The following is a 16,135-nucleotide window of genomic DNA, read 5'->3' on the forward strand; positions in this document are numbered from 1 at the left end:
AACTGATCAATACACTCACATGTCTCATTTAATGTTGTGCACTTAACCTAGCCATGCATGCCAATTCATAGCATGAGTAGATTGATGTAAATCAGTTGGCTTGTGCATATGCAAGCTATTCCAATCATGTCAAGGTGCACTTATAGCTCACATATAATTTTAGATAAGGTGGACCACATGTAACCAATGTGCACATGTCCTCTTTTCATCATCTTTAGCCAGTGTGTCCACTTGTTGGTGACTAATACCAACAAGCCAACTACAAATCTCTTATCTATGAAATGTATAAGTAAATTAACTTGGTTAATTTGATGAGGCCAAGTTTTCCTTCCATGGACAGTGTGGTTAGCTATATTCTACTTCAAGGTTATAGGAACTTGCAGAAGTCAATGGAGAATCCTAAAAATGACAATACTTTAATTACTATATCAAGTCACTTCATGTACATATCTTTGATTGATTGATGGATAATATGCCTTTCTCTATCTCTTTCGTGTACATCTTCATTGCATTATCTTTCTCTAGCTAAAAACCATTCGTGCTTTATCCACCTATTGATACGTAAGTGGGATAATATGCAATTGTAAGTGGGATGGTCTAGTAAGTCACTACATATATATGTGCCAATGTGTTATCTCTTATCCTCAAGCTTTGTTATATATCTCACCACATAGGTCAATTGATTCCCTAAATGCATGCATTGATTCCTTAAATTGTTCCTGCGCGTCTGTAAGCGCATGTAATAGGAATTATCTGCACATATACACGTGCCATTACACGCGCTGACAGATGCGCCACGCAAGTATAGAAAAATTTAAAAAAAGTTGTGGCTTTCTTTTCAAACCTGTGCTTTCCTGTGTTTTTTGCGCGTTTTTTGCAGTTCGAGCTCGACATCACTACTCATGTCTATCTATCACTTCATGAAGACAATGAGGCAAGGAAATAAGAGTAAAAAGAGGACAGGAGGAAAGAAGAGCCAAAGATTAAAGAATAAGAGCCAAATAGCAAGGAAGAGAAAAAGATTGAAGCAACTTACCAAGGAAAGGGAGAAGGAGGACAAGGAGCTTGCAACCTAGCCGTCACCACCCGTTGGAACAAGCAAAGAAGGTGAGTTCTTCTTCTCTCTCTCAATCTTGTTTGGTTTCTCTGTTTGTTTGTCTCTCTCTTCTCTCTCTTCACATGCTGGATCTTGTCATCTATGGAGATTTTTTAGCTTTGTTTTTTAAGCAAGTTTGAGAGGAAATGGTGCGACTGTGCGCATCTGTCAGCACGTCCAGATGACATGTAGACGCGGCTATAGACGCGGAAATAGACGCGCTAACAGACGCCCATAGAGACGGGCTGACAGATGCTCACAAAGACGTAGGTATAGACGCTATATGTAATATGTTTTATCTACACAGGGTAATATGATTTTTCTTGTGTAGATGTAGAATCCTGGATCCTCCAGCACCCCATTCAACAAGGAGCAATTCATGGGGGAGATGACCAATTATCTTGGTCGCCCTCCCACTGCAGATGAGGTTTTCAGTGTGATGTCTGGGACACCTATCACATCTTTGCCTACACAGGGATCAGCTGAGGTACATGGATTGGCCGAAGCATGTGCATCTGCAGAAGCACGTGTATCGAGTGAGGTAGAGGGTAGTGCACGTCGAGGGAGGAGGGAGAGTGGTGCAGGAGGACGAGGAGGTCGAGGGCTTTGTGGGGGTTGCCTAGGTGGTGGCTCTTGATTACCCTCACCGGAAAATGAGAGAGGTGAGCCTCCACAAATGCACTACTCTATCACTGATGTTGGTGGTATCTTGCATGACTTTGAGGGGAGGGAAGTGATAGCCTACTTGAGGAGTGTCGTGCATGCCACATACAAAGATTGCATGATTCCCTTCAAGCACCAAAAAAATGGTTTGTGGCAAGAGGTGCTGCGGGTAGTACATAAAAGGTACCCTAATCCCGAGAATTCATGATTCTCAGATGATTGAGAACGGTCAAAGGTGAGAGACGTGCTTCATTACAAGAGGTCTCACCTTATGACGCATGCCAAGGAGTCATTGCGGAGACAAGAGCAGGGGCGCCCTGGATATGGCCAACCACCCAATTGCCATCGCAAGGAGTGGAAAGAGGCCAAGAAGAGAGCAGCGGAGAAAATGACAAGTCGCCAGCATGCAGAGGCGCGACGTATCCAGATGGCAACCACGGGATCGTCGCATTATGGATCGGGTGGCAGGGAGTCATGGGAGGCTGAGTTTGTAAGTATTATTTGCTTTTTTTAAAAAAATTAAATTTTGTAATTTGTTTCACTTCATTATGTAGTGTGTTTTAATACGTTGTATGTTCAAATTGTTTTGTAGTATCATATCGTTGGTAGGATGCCTACTCCTAGAGAGGTAGGCTACCATCGAGGTCATAACCGGGCATCCACTTGGCAGCATTTCTACGAGGAGGGACTCATCACGGAGGAGTAATATAATCGCGCCATGAGGATTCCACCACCAGAAGAGGTATGTTTTATTTTTTACATGAAAAGTATAGATAACTCTAATTTATTATTTGTAATGGTATTTATATACCTTAATCCTTTGTGTAGGTGAACCCTGATGCAATTGAGGATGGCGAAGGGGGGACTAGCAGTAGCGGTGGCGGCAATGACAGCGGCACAGGCAGCAGTGGTGGTAGCGATGATGATGCCTCTTCTGAGGAGATATAGAGGAGCCCCATGCATGCATGCCTCCCCTTGGCTTGTAATTTTCATTTTTGATATGTATTACTTTCAGCTAGTGCTTGCGACCATGATGTCACAAGTACTAGAACTCATAATGTAAAAACGTTTCATCTATATATATGAAATTTCGTGTGCTACATACATTGTTTTGTTTTCAGTATCCAATCTTCGAAATAATCTTTCTCTGTTTTTCCTAAGCATACAATTTGATGTTGATGGGGGGAAAAAAACCAGAGAGCATGTGGCTTGCAAAGCCACATGCTCTCTGGTTTTTTTTTCATACCTCTGTTTTGCGCGTCTATCAGCGTGTCTAAATTGCAGGATAAATGCGCGTCTATTCTCGTCAAAAACTTTCAGAGTAAACGTGATTGTAGACACGTAGATACACGCCTGTATAGATGCACAATATGAATATGTCCACTTTTTTATAAATATGATTATATATTTACGTGGTGCGTTTATACGCGCGTCTAAGTGTGCGTGTAACTCTGATCATATACGCACTTTTAGACACGATTTTGTAGACGCGCAAATAGACGCGTTAATAAATGCGCCCGACATTTTTTTTCATAATTCAAATATTGTGTCTACAAGCGTGTCTATGAACCCTTTTTGTTGTAGTGTCCTTTGCCTCGGGTGGCAGCTCCCTGGCCATGGCCGGTTCCTTGGAAAGGAGCTTGACATTGTCCTCCGCCAAGCTTGGGACATTGCCTTTTGAAATGATCGGGCTCATTGCAGTGGAAGCAACGAAGATTGCGGCCATTGTTTTGGGTAGGGACAAAGTTATTGACATTATTGGTCCTTGCTTTCTTTCTTTGTCCCTGGTTTTGACCTTGAACTCTCTTCGCTTGGGGCCTATATGCTCCTCTATTCTGATCATTATAAGACCAAGTCTTGTTACTGCTTGGCCTAGCTTGCACCTCTTGAATTATGGGCATAGCTTGAATGAGTGCATCATGTAGATCTATTAGGCGCATAGATTTGAGGTGGGTATTTACTGGTGGGTTTAAACTGACACAAAATTTTGATACCTGCTGTGTCATATCCATCTGTGGCGCATACTTCGGAAGTGAGATGAATTTTGAGTAGTATGCGTCAAGAGTCAGACCCAGCTATTTCAGCTCGTAGAACTCATTCATTTTCTGCATACAATACATAGGTGGTAAGTATCTTCCTTGCACAGCTTTTTTCAGCTTTTCCCAGGTAATGGATCCTTCCAAGACCCATTGATCTCTGCACCATTGCTTCCACCAAAGCCTGGCTTCACCGGTGAGCTTCAGCTTGGTGAGCATTGCCTGGTTGGCGGGTGTAGTACCGGCTGCTTCAAAGTAATCTTCCATGGACTCTATCTAAATCTCAGCATCAGCTTGGACAGTCCTTCCTTTCCCGTCAAATTCTGGTGGCTTGATGTGCTTGAGAAGAAACTTCTTCTCCTGAATCACGGTCGTACTTGATGTAGGGGTCCGACTGGGAATCTGTAGCTAGGGTTGTGTCTGGATAGAGGATTCTTAACGTTACAACTCGCTAATTGTTATGATTATATTTCATACCCAATTCAGCTTTTAGCCAAGAAACCTAGCCACTTAACTTTTTACCAATTCTCATAGACAAGACAAACATTGATAAAAAGAAGTCTTATTTTATTTATATGGGCATAGCCCTTTTGAAGTACAATATTTTTTGGGATGGTAGAGCAACTGGTACATTAGTTTGGGGAGAATAATGTTGTGCTACATTTAACTACGGGAACTGGATAATAGTATGGTTTTGGGTCATGGATCTTCAGGAATTGATAAGTCATCGGAAGATTAGGGTATCCTTTCTTTTGGTACCCATTCTTCTTATAGCATCCCAACACCTTGATCCTATTGGCGGGGATTATGCGGATCACTTCCTCGTATACATATGAGTTCAGCTCGACCATCCGACCTTCGACATGTAAATTTGTGTTTACGTGAGCCTCAACAAAAATGAATAGCTTCACGATCTTTAGGTCCTCCAACCACTTGATCCTCTTTAGGTTGGTTCGAAGGTACACAAACCGGTGGGCAGTTATGTAGTAGATTCCTGAGTCACCCGTCCACCTCTGTTCCACATACAAAGGAGATGGATTATAAATACGGTCTAGGATGTTCATCATATCGATTCTTTATCGATAATTTGAGGAATGCATCACGGTCATAAACATAACTTGGAATACTAAGAATCTGTTCCATGCTTCATAATTCTGCAAGATAGCATCGAAAGTAAGGAAATGTTCTTAACAGCAATATTTGCTTTACTTTTTCTTATTAAGATTTCTTATAAAGTCATATCCTTTGTTGGTTTGCTCTGATACCAACTGTAACGTGTCCACCTGTTCCCTTTCAAGACACATCTTAGCAGTCCATTGGAAAGAGAGTCTAGAAAGCTTTGCCCGGCACTCCCATGGAATGTTACGGGGTTTGCGATCTAGGACTTCCCGCGTCTGCCATGTAGCAGAAGTATTCTGGCCATTCCCAGTTAGGACCGACCTGAATCAGGGTTTCCCCTAATGGTCATTTTCCTAAACAACAACTAGCGTTGAACCCCAAGCAAAGTACTTTACATAGAAACGCCACAGACAAAGCGGATTCATGCTGCACTTGGTTCAAGGAGAATGGGAAATGAGAGGGATGCAAGGCTGAACCTCTCTACCCATAAGGCATAGTCCCATTCCGTTTCCCTAAAATAGCATCAATCGGGATTTTAGTAACCTAAATTTTAGGTCAGCACCCTTGCTGTTCATTTCCTTTGAGAAGAGCTCCTTTACTGTTCATTTCGATTGAGAAAAGTTCCCGGCCAACCGGGATCACTCATCCGTAGGATGGACCCATGGCCACATCCATGGTACTTTCCTCAAGGTTGCTTTAGTTGTCTAATTACCTACCACATTTAGTTGGACATGCATCAAGCAGCTTCCTTAATTAGCCCGTTAGACACTGGTTTCTTCACGTAATCTTAGCACTTGATATAGAAAAACAATGTCAAACAAGTTTCTTTTCAACAAGTTATCATATTTATCTTTGGAATACATCCATAAAATCCAGCCAGCAGGCTAATCCATAATCTGCTCGAAGGCAATCCATAATCCGCCCGAAGGCAATCCATAATCCGCCCGAAGGCTATCCAGCAATCCACAGGGATTACTAATCCAAGATTTCGCCCATAGACTAGTATGCGGGCCTCGAGATCCAATCCCGAGTCATGTTGGCCTCTTGTGCAGGGCCCGGAAGGCAAGGGATTTACAGCCAGAGCCCCCCCTGGCACCCAAGCATCCTCGTGCTCCAAGTAGCGCTCAACGAAGAGACCTCACGTGCTAGGTTCGGTCCACGTTCCCGGCACGGCTAACGACCACCTTGGTTAGGGTCAGGCAGACAGTCGAGGGTAACTGAGACTACTTCTCCCTTTAGGCCTTCAACCTGAAGCATTAAATATCTTTTCATCCTTTAGTTCCTTGAGCAAAAAATGCAAACAGTGCTCCTAAATGGTTACAAACACAATCAATTCCAGGGTCGTTTATTTGGCCACTGCTAAGGAGTGAATCCTTCTCTCCAAATGCATCTAGCATTCGATCCGGGATCAATTGCAACTTGGCAAGATTCCCAAGGGTTTGTTTGTTCTCCCCTTTTTTCCTTGGGTTAGGGTCATACCCTATTAACCCAACTTAACCAATATCTTAGGTTTTAATAACAGTAAATCCTAGCGACCATGTTGCTCCAATTATTGATTGATCCTTTGTTCCCAAGCAAATACCTAACTCCCTTAACTTGGCAATTTTTCCCAAGAAGGTGATATAATAGGATGACTACTCATCCTCTAGCAAGTTAATCTTGCACAAGAACCTGCCAACCTCATTCCAAGGGATGGCAACTCTCTTGTGATCAAACCACAAGACCATGTGACGTTGCAACTTGTTGCACAAGTGTCGCATCTATTTCATAGGATCATTTCACCCATTGAACGGTGTTTTCTGATCAAGGAATTATGATTAGATAAGAAACACGGCTTAGGGTGTCATCTTACCCAACCCATTCCTAACTGCAGTAGGCCGGTCCTAGGGATTCCAACTCAATCCAAGTTTCATCATTTGAACGAGTGATCCTTAGGGTAGAAACCCTAGATCGTTTCTCGCAAGAGCATCCAATTGTCCCTACATTCCGTGAATGAGGGTAGGACCTTTGGGTATGAGGGTTTAAAATAGGTCGAGTCCTTATCGTGCTAAACCCTAGTTAGCACATAGGGTATTTATCGTATCACTTGAACCATCCTATGCGAATCCCTTGCAGTTTAGGTGATTTAGATAATCCAATTTACTTGTCTTGCGACAAGGACGAACCATTCCTAGATATATTAACTTGATTTAAAAGGGGAAAAACTTGTTGCATCATGTCACAATTCACGTAAGCACGCGATTCATTGCTTCTACGTACGACTAGATTTGCAATAACCCTAACTTTTCTTGTTAAGACAAAAATGCATGTTACATTGCAGCATAACTTCCATTTAACCTACTAGGTCTTACATTCAAGGATCATGATCACAATTCTTTTTCTTAGCTTTTAAGATTTCATGCTTAAATGAACCATGCAGCCTTTCCCTAAATACAACTCTTGATGAATGAAACTCTTGCATATGACGAATGTGCAACATGCAATCCTTTCCTAACTACAACGTAGTTAAATGAAATTCATACAATTGAAGCTAGAGTTAACCTATTTCATGCAGCCCTTAGAATCATTTCCATGCTTTGATATTTCCTATGGTTGATGACGACTTCCTTAATGAATCATTACAAAGAAGATTTGTCTAAAAATGTGGCATGCCATTAATCTTTCCATGCCTAGTCAAAGGTGTACTTTAATAATTTCAACCTTATAATGATAGGCAACAGTTGTCTTAGACTGGTCACTTTGAAATGCACAAAAGGCAACTTATTGATAAGGTCCTAAAAATTCATAGACATCTTATGTTTTTTTTTTCGTTCATTCCATTGAAAGTACCAATGACCAATTTTCATATCTTGAGCTAATTCTAGTAAATGTTCAAATAGCCAATTTGTTTCCAATTGCATTTAGCTAGATGGATGACGACAAACGGGAGTGGCTTGATGGCGGCACGTGGGCTTAGCCTAGCACGCAGCGTCGAGGGCAGCAACCCGGCAGTTTGGCGGCTAAAGGCGTAATGGCGATGGCCAATGGCAGCTCGCACGGTGGCAAGCAGCTCTTGCCTCTCAGCGTGACAGCCTCTCCTTCCCTCTCTGTCCGTCAGCATTTGGCTTCTACAGTGGCGACTTCTCTAGCACGACCTCCCTCTATATTCCCTTTTCCTCCCCACTAGGGAGGTTTTATATAGCCCAAGGGGGAGAGGGGAGCTCCACACGTGGCCACTGCATGGCTCCCTCCCTCCCTCCCTCCTCATGCATCCCACCATTGAACTAAGCCCATCCCCCCACACTCCCTCTCCTCATAATATCCATTTTGCCCCTCCCAAGAGGGTGTTTACCCACAGTTTGCGGATTTGAACCCCCGAGCTCGATTTGCCAATGCGGAGGTCTCGATTGCCATGCATGCAAGTTACGGAATAAATTATCGGAAATTTCCATACGAAAGATGCCCTTGCACAAGGTTTACGTGGTGTGTGGGAAGTCGGGTTTAGTAATATTTTTTTAAATAAAAAATATTACATGTATGCAAAGAAGAGAGAGAATTGCACGAGGAAGAAAGAAGGGACATCATGAAGAGAAGACAAAGAATCAATCCTCGGGACTTTGCGGTAGGTACATTGCATCTTCTTGCTTTAATCTTGTGTTTTCTTCTTTTCTTTTGTTTGCTTTCCTATGTAATGAGATGCATTGAGAGAGAAAGAGAGGAAAGGAGAGAGGGAGAAGAAGGAATGAAAAATAAGAGGGAGCAAGAGAGAGAAAAAAGAGGAAAGATAACAAAAAGAGAGAGGGGGAGAGAGAGAGAGAGAGAGAGAGAGAGATAAAGAGAGAGAGAGAGAGGGAGAGAGGAGAATGAGTGAGAAAAACAATGAGGGGGTGAGAGAAATAAAGAGAGAGGCAACAAAGAAAGAGAAAGAGAAAAAAAGAGAGGGGGAGAGAAAAATAAACGGAGAGTGAAGGGAGAGGCGGATAAAAGGGTGAGGTAAAGAGAGGAAGGAGAATGGAAAAAAATGTTGAGATGACAAGCTCAACACATGCGGACATTGATGATGGACCGCCTGGTTAGATGGGTCCACACGTCTACACTTAGCATGTCGGTGATCATTATGACTCTCGCATGGCCACTGACTCATTACTTATTATATTCAGGTTGTTACATCTATTTACAGCTGGCATAGTTATAGCGCCAGTCGACTAGTGTAGTCAGTTATGCATTGTTTGACTTAGTAGGCCACTTTCATTTTATGTTGTATCTTATCTATACTTTGTGTACATTGTAAAGAGTGTGGAAGAAGAAGAAGAAATCAGCAAGAAAACGTTTTGGCCTCCATCTCTCTTCTTGTCTCTTGAGTGAGCTTCTCCTTGTGCATTCTATGTGTGTTCGGCGCAGCATCTTGAGCAACTCCCCCCATCACGCGATTCTTGACATGGTATCAGAGCCGCACCACTGAGAGAGGCTGATTTCGAAGGTTGAAGCAAAGGAGAAGAAGCAAGGTTCGAGCAAGCAAGCCACGGGTAAGAAGCTCTCCCATCCTTTCACTCTTTCTCTTGGATAGTGCCTGTGGAGGCACCGGAAGCAGGGCAGAGCAAAAATCTCAGATTGCAGTGAGATTTGGTGTGCGCGAAGAGCGCTTTATGTTCTACAGATCAGCCCTTTAGGGCATTCCCGCATTTATTTTGGGCATTTGAGGCCGTTTCAGGGTCCGTTTTAGAGCCGCAAGGTTGCAGACAGCAATTTCAGGGTATGCTGTGACTTCGGCTGTATCGACCGAAAGTGGATGCGCAGGTTACAGATTTCAGATCTGTAAGATCAAAGGTGTTAACCAGTGAGTAAACACAAGGTTTATTTGCAAATTGGTTGCAGATTGCATGTATTGTTGAGCAGACAGTGAAAAAGGCTGTCTCGTGTATTGCTGTGCACTACAGGTCGAGGGTTGCAGAAGATTTGCTTGCTATTTGGTATTATTCTTGTGATAATGGCAGAGAATAGTGGAAGCCCCATCATTGAGAAGCTCGACAAGAACAACTACCCTTCATGGAAGTTCCGTGTCACGAACTTTCTTATTGGAAAAGGCCTCTACGAGTTCGTTTCAGGTGAAGAAAAGGAGCCGGAGGTGAGTGATCCTCCAACTGCAGAAGATACAAAGGCAAGAAAGGAATGGAATGCAAAAGACAAGAAGGTCATGTATTAGTTGTCTGCAGTAATTGACAATAATATGTTGGGACACATTAGAAATGTAGAGAATGCATATGCAGCTTGGACCATACTTGAAAGTATGTTTTCTGTAAATACAAAGGCACGAAAGATTCAACTCAAGCAAGAGTTGAATACATTGAAGAAAGGGAAGATGTCTATCAATGAGTATGCATTGAAGGTAAGAAGCATTGCAGATGCCTTGGCAGCAATTGATGCAATGCCTGATGATGATGATTTGGTGTCGTCTACCTTGGGTGGACTTAACAATGAAAAGGCTTGGAAGTCTTTTGTAACTTCCATATATGTCAGAAAGCCATTTCCAGATTTCGATGAGTTGGTCTCCCTTATGATCACTGAAGAGATCAACATGCAGAGTGAGACATCTGAAAGAAGCGGTGAACAGGTCCAAGCTTTCTACTCCAGTTCAGGAAGGGGACATGGCAGGTTCTCTTCAAGAGGCCATGGTGCAGGACGTGGTAGTGACAACCAGCAAAATAGATTGAATCAATAATTTGGCGATATGCAGGTTTCAGGAGGTCGTGGTAACTTTAGAGGCAGGGGGAGCTTTAGAGGAAGAGGTGGATGGCAAAACAGAGGTTCTAACAACTCTGGTATTGTGTTTGCAGCCATACTACCTCACATGCTGCAACAGTAGCACCTCTATACTCAGCTTCTGTACTCGACAAAGCAACTATAGATTGCTTTTTGCTGCTCCAAGCAACTGCTGCACTACCAAGAGAGAACATGTATCCACTGGTAGATCTTCTATCAGACATACTACCAGCCCAATCTGCATCTGTGTATCCAAACACATGTACGTCTGTACCTATCTCATAGAAAAGTCCATAATGTAATGTGGACTTCACATATCTCAATATGTGTCTCACTGCATCCAAGTGTGGATTTCTAAGTACTTGCATAAACTGACTCACAAGACCAACAGTGTAGCTCAAGTCTGGCCTTGTAATGGTCATGTAGATCAAACTCCCCACTATCCTCCTGAACATAGTAGGGTCTTCTATCTCATCCCCAACATCATCACTCAACTTTACATTTTGCTCCAATGGGACCGAAAGTGGTTTGCATGCTGTCATACCATACTTGGACAACATATCCAAGCCATACTGTCTTTGGGACAGCCATATACCATCATCACATCTGATCACCTCAATGCCAAGGAAGTACCTTAGCTCACCTAAATCCTTCATCTCAAACTTATTCTTCAAAAAATCCTTGACTTCTGCAATCCCACTATCACTATCACCTGTAATAATCAAGTCATCTACATATATGACTATGATGACCAGACCTGTATCTCCCTTTCTCACATAAAGTGAGTGATCAGCATCAGAAACATAAAAACCAATATTGACAAGATACTCTCTAATCTTGTCAGACCATGCTCTAGGTGCTTGCTTGAGCCCATAGAGTGCTTTCTTCAACTTGCACACATACGTGGGATGCTCTAAATCTTCATAACCTGCTAGCTAATCCATATACACTTCTTCCTGCAAATCACCATGCAAGAAGGAATTCTTTACATCCATTTGCTGCAACCTCCAACCTTTGGCTGCTGCCAAAGCAATCACACATCTGACAGTTGCCATCCTAGCAACTGGACTGAAGGTTTCATCATAACCTATGCCATATGTTTGAGCATAGCCTTTTGCAACCAGCCTAGCTTTGTACCTGCTAATAGAACCATCTGCATTGTGCTTAATCTTATAAACCCACTTACATCCAATAGCTTTCTTTCCCTTTGGCAATGATACTAGATCCCAAGTCTTATTGGCCTCTAATGTAGCCATCTCCTCATCCATTGCTGCGTCCCAATGAGCATGACCAATAGCCTCCTCAAAACATGTGGGCTCAACATCCTCAACTAGTTTCACCATATAAGCATAATGGTGAGCTGCATAACCTTCAAAACCAAATCTTTTAACAGGGTATCTCACCCTGCTAGACCTGCGTACCACTGGATCACTCAGTGGAGTCTTTGCATTAACGCGTGCTCTCTGCATACCTGGAGTCCTCACTGAAGGAATGCCAAGCTCATCATCCAATCTCTTTGAGCCACTGGAGTCTCCATCAAGAACTGCATCAATGCCTTCTGACACTTTATTCTTTCCTTTGTCTTTACCTGTAGTGCTACTAGATGCACCTGAAGATGTAGAGGTACTCCTTAGTCTCCCAGACGAAGGACTATTAGATGATGTCTCTGGTCCACTAAGAGTTCGTGATTCTTGCTTTTCAGCCTGCACATGAGTATCATGATCATCATCAACATCCAATGCATCACCACTAGATGCATACCAACTGCTCATTTCATCAAAGATGACATCCCTGCTCACTCTGAACTTACATGTGACAGGGTTGTAACAACGATACCCTTTCTGCTCTAAAGAGTATCCAATAAAGATACACTTTTCAGCCTTTGGATCCAGTTTCCTCTGCAACTCATCTGGCACATGAACATATGCAATGCAGCCAAACACTTTCAAGTGTGAAACATCAGGCTTCTTACCTGTAAAACATTCTTCGGGGGTCATACCATGAACTGCAGCTGTGGGAGTTATGTTCATAATATAAACAGAAGCTGATTTGGATGTGCAGGTGGAAGGCCCAGTTGTCATTTATTGTGACAACATGAGCAGTATACAGTTGGCTAGGAACCCTGTGTTCCATGCTAGGACAAAATATATTGAGGTACACTACCACTTTGAAAGAGAGAAGGTACTAGCAGGTGAGATTGACTTAGTGTATCTCAGCACACAGGATCAAATAGCTGACATCTTCACGAAGGCATTGGGTACAGAGAAGCTTCAAAAGTTTCGAAGCTTACTTGGAGTTGCAGAGATGCAGTTGAGCTTGAGGGGGAGTGTTGAGATGACAAGCTCAACACATGCGGACATTGATGATGGACCGCCTGGTTAGATGGGTCCACACGTCTACACTTAGCACGTCGGTGGTCATTATGACTCTCACATGGCCACTGACTCATTACTTATTATATTCAGGTTGTTACACCTATTTACAGATGGCATAGTTATAGCGCCAGTCGACTAGTGTAGTCGGTTATGCATTGTTTGACTTAGTAGGCCACTTTCATTTTATGTTGTATCTTATCTATACTTTGTGTACATTGTAAAGAGTGTGGAAGAAGAAGAAGAAATCAGCAAGAAAACGTTTTGGCCTCCATCTCTCTTCTTGTCTCTTGAGTGAGCTTCTCCTTATGCATTCTGTGTGTGTTCGGCGCAGCATCTTGAGCAACTCCCCCCACCACGCGATTCTTGACAAAAAAGAGAGCTAGAAAGAGAAGGGGATAGAAAGGAATGGAAAGAGGGAGAAAAAGAGAGATAGAGAAAATAATAAATAAAGAGTGAGAGAGAAAGAGAGAGAAAAATGAGAACAATGAGAGATTTAGAGAGAATTGAATGATAGAAAAATAAAGGCAGAGGGGGAAGAGAGGCACGAAGAGGGGTGGGGAGAGAGGGTCTTTCAATGTATTGTTTTATGAGTTTTTTATTTTCTTTCTTTGATTTTGATTTTAATGAGATGTATTGAGTGTGAATGGAGAGGAAAAGAGAGAAAGACATAGAGAAAAGAAGGGAGGGAAAGGAAAAGAGAGAAGAAGCGAGAGTGGGGAGGGAAGATGGGAGAGAGAAAGAAACATTCATAGAGAAATAGAAACAAAGAAGGATGAAGGGAGGAAAATAAAAAAAGAGAAAAAGAAAGAGAATGTGAAAGATGGAAAGAGAAATAAATAAGGAGGAAGGTAGGCAAATAAAAAAAGGGAAGAGAGAGAGAGAAAGAGGGACGGGGAGAGAAATAAAAAGGGGTAAACATAAAGACAGAGGGATATGGAGAGAAAAGGAACGGATAAAGAGAGGTGGAGGGAGGCAAACAAACAAAAGGAATGGGAGATAAAGAGGAGTAGAGATTAAAATGAAAGAAGATCATAAATGAGGGGAAGAAAAACCTATTGTTTGTCGTAATGTAGAACAAATGGAGAACAATGATGGTCGTGATGTCAAAGATTGCGAGACGTATCTTAATCAATGTGTCCCGTGTACTTGCTCTCAATGCAAGCTGGCAATGTGATGAAAACATTGCTTGTCTATAGAATACGTACAACACTTTGGCAAGTTTCAATCAGAGATCATTGATCACGCGATCTCAGACTTTGAGTGAACAGTAAAAAAAAGTGTGTATCTCTCATGCCTTATATTCACAAAGTAGTTGAATATCATATATGAAAACATTAGATGTGCTTGTAAAATTTATGCTGGGAGGTGATGCCTCATCCCAAGGAGGAATGCACCTATTGTGGCCATTTAGCAGAGTTCGTGTGGGTGTGTGATGGATGGAGTGCCTAAGCCAATCCACCAATTGTTGAAAGGCACGACTCAGTTTACAACCTTGATACCAGAGGAGACAGTGAGTATTTCAGACCTTCCTCCAATCTTGGAGCTTGAGATGGAGACAATGATCAATGCATTATCGCCCATGGATCTCGAGTCATCTAATCTGTTGAGAGAGGAAGCATCCATATCATTATATGATGGGTGCCATGTATATCATTTGAAAACACTGCTTGTGATTCTAAGTGTGTAGGCAAAATATGGGTGGAGCGATGTGAATGTGACCGTGTTGTTCAAAAACATTCTACATATGCTTCGTTGATATTTTTGACTCCATTTTAAAAAACACTTGTTGTGCTTTTTGGGCTTGCATTGATTTAAGTCGCTGTACATTAACATGACCAATGCGTTTATGCCAGATATCAATATTTGCAACTACACCGGTCCCATGTGCAAACATTGCTGCACTCAATTCAGGCATGTCTGCATCCAATGTAAACATTCTGCCCTTCTTCTTTCCTTTTGCTATCAAGCGACCTTTATTTTTCATATCCTCAACAAAGCATCCATGAGGATTAAATCTGACCTGCAAGCCCTGCTCAACCATTTGACCAACAGAAACCAGATTCTTGGTGATATTCGGGACATGAAATACATCTGACAGGTATTTCTTTTTCCCATCCTGCATAGACAAAGGAATTTTTCCAATCTGCACAATAGGATGTGCAGTATCATCACCATTCTCCACAAATCCTGGTTTTTCCATTTTCCTTGCATACTCCATCCATTCTGCATGACCTGTCATGTGGTTTGATGCACCTAAGTCAACATACCATACATCGTTGCTTTCTTCTGCACTTTTCACAGAATTGTTCATGTGCTGCACCATAAACAAATGCTCATTTCTGTCATCACCCTGTCTACTAGAAGATGCACAATTTCCTTGTTGCAATTTTCCATTCATGATGTCATTCTGCTTTTTATAGCAGTCTTTAGCCATATGACCCATTTTACCACAGTAGTAGCATTCAACATTACTGTTTGCATTTTGGCCTCTTTGCCATCCACCACGACCTCTTTGGCTCCCCCTGCCTCTAGAGTTACCACGTCCTCCTCCATAAGACTAGTTTTCTTGAGTTTGCTGCATATTCTAATTTCTACCACGGCCTCCAGATCGGCTTCCTCTACCTCTGCCTCTACCTCTTCCAGCATTTGAGTAGAAGAGAGCTTCTTTTGAAGTTCCTCCTGACAAAGATGCACCACCATTTCTCTGCTTCTTAGAAATTAGAAGAGCAATCAACTCCTCAAAATCAAGAAATCTTTCACGGACGGAAATGGATGTTCGGAACTGTGCATAATCCTTTCCTAGACCATTCAAGGTCACAGAAACTAAATCATCATCTTCCACTGGCGACCCAATGGAAGCAAGTGCATCTGCAATCTTCTTCACCTTCATGCGGTAGTCATTGATGCTCATACTTTCTCTTTGCACATTATGCAACTCTTGCTTGAGCTGCATTTTCCTGGCTTGCATATTTGTGCTATACATTTTTGACAAAGTATCCCATGCCTCCTTTGGCATACTTGCATCCTAAATATGCACAATCATAGAGTCTGAAATACCGATAGACAGCCAGTACATAACTTTCCTGGCTCTCTCATGCCATTTTTTG

This window comes from Lygodium microphyllum, chromosome 8, assembly GCF_053477565.2.
Source record: "Lygodium microphyllum isolate KBCC chromosome 8, Lygodium_microphyllum_v1.1.10, whole genome shotgun sequence".
Taxonomy (NCBI): domain Eukaryota; kingdom Viridiplantae; phylum Streptophyta; class Polypodiopsida; order Schizaeales; family Lygodiaceae; genus Lygodium; species Lygodium microphyllum.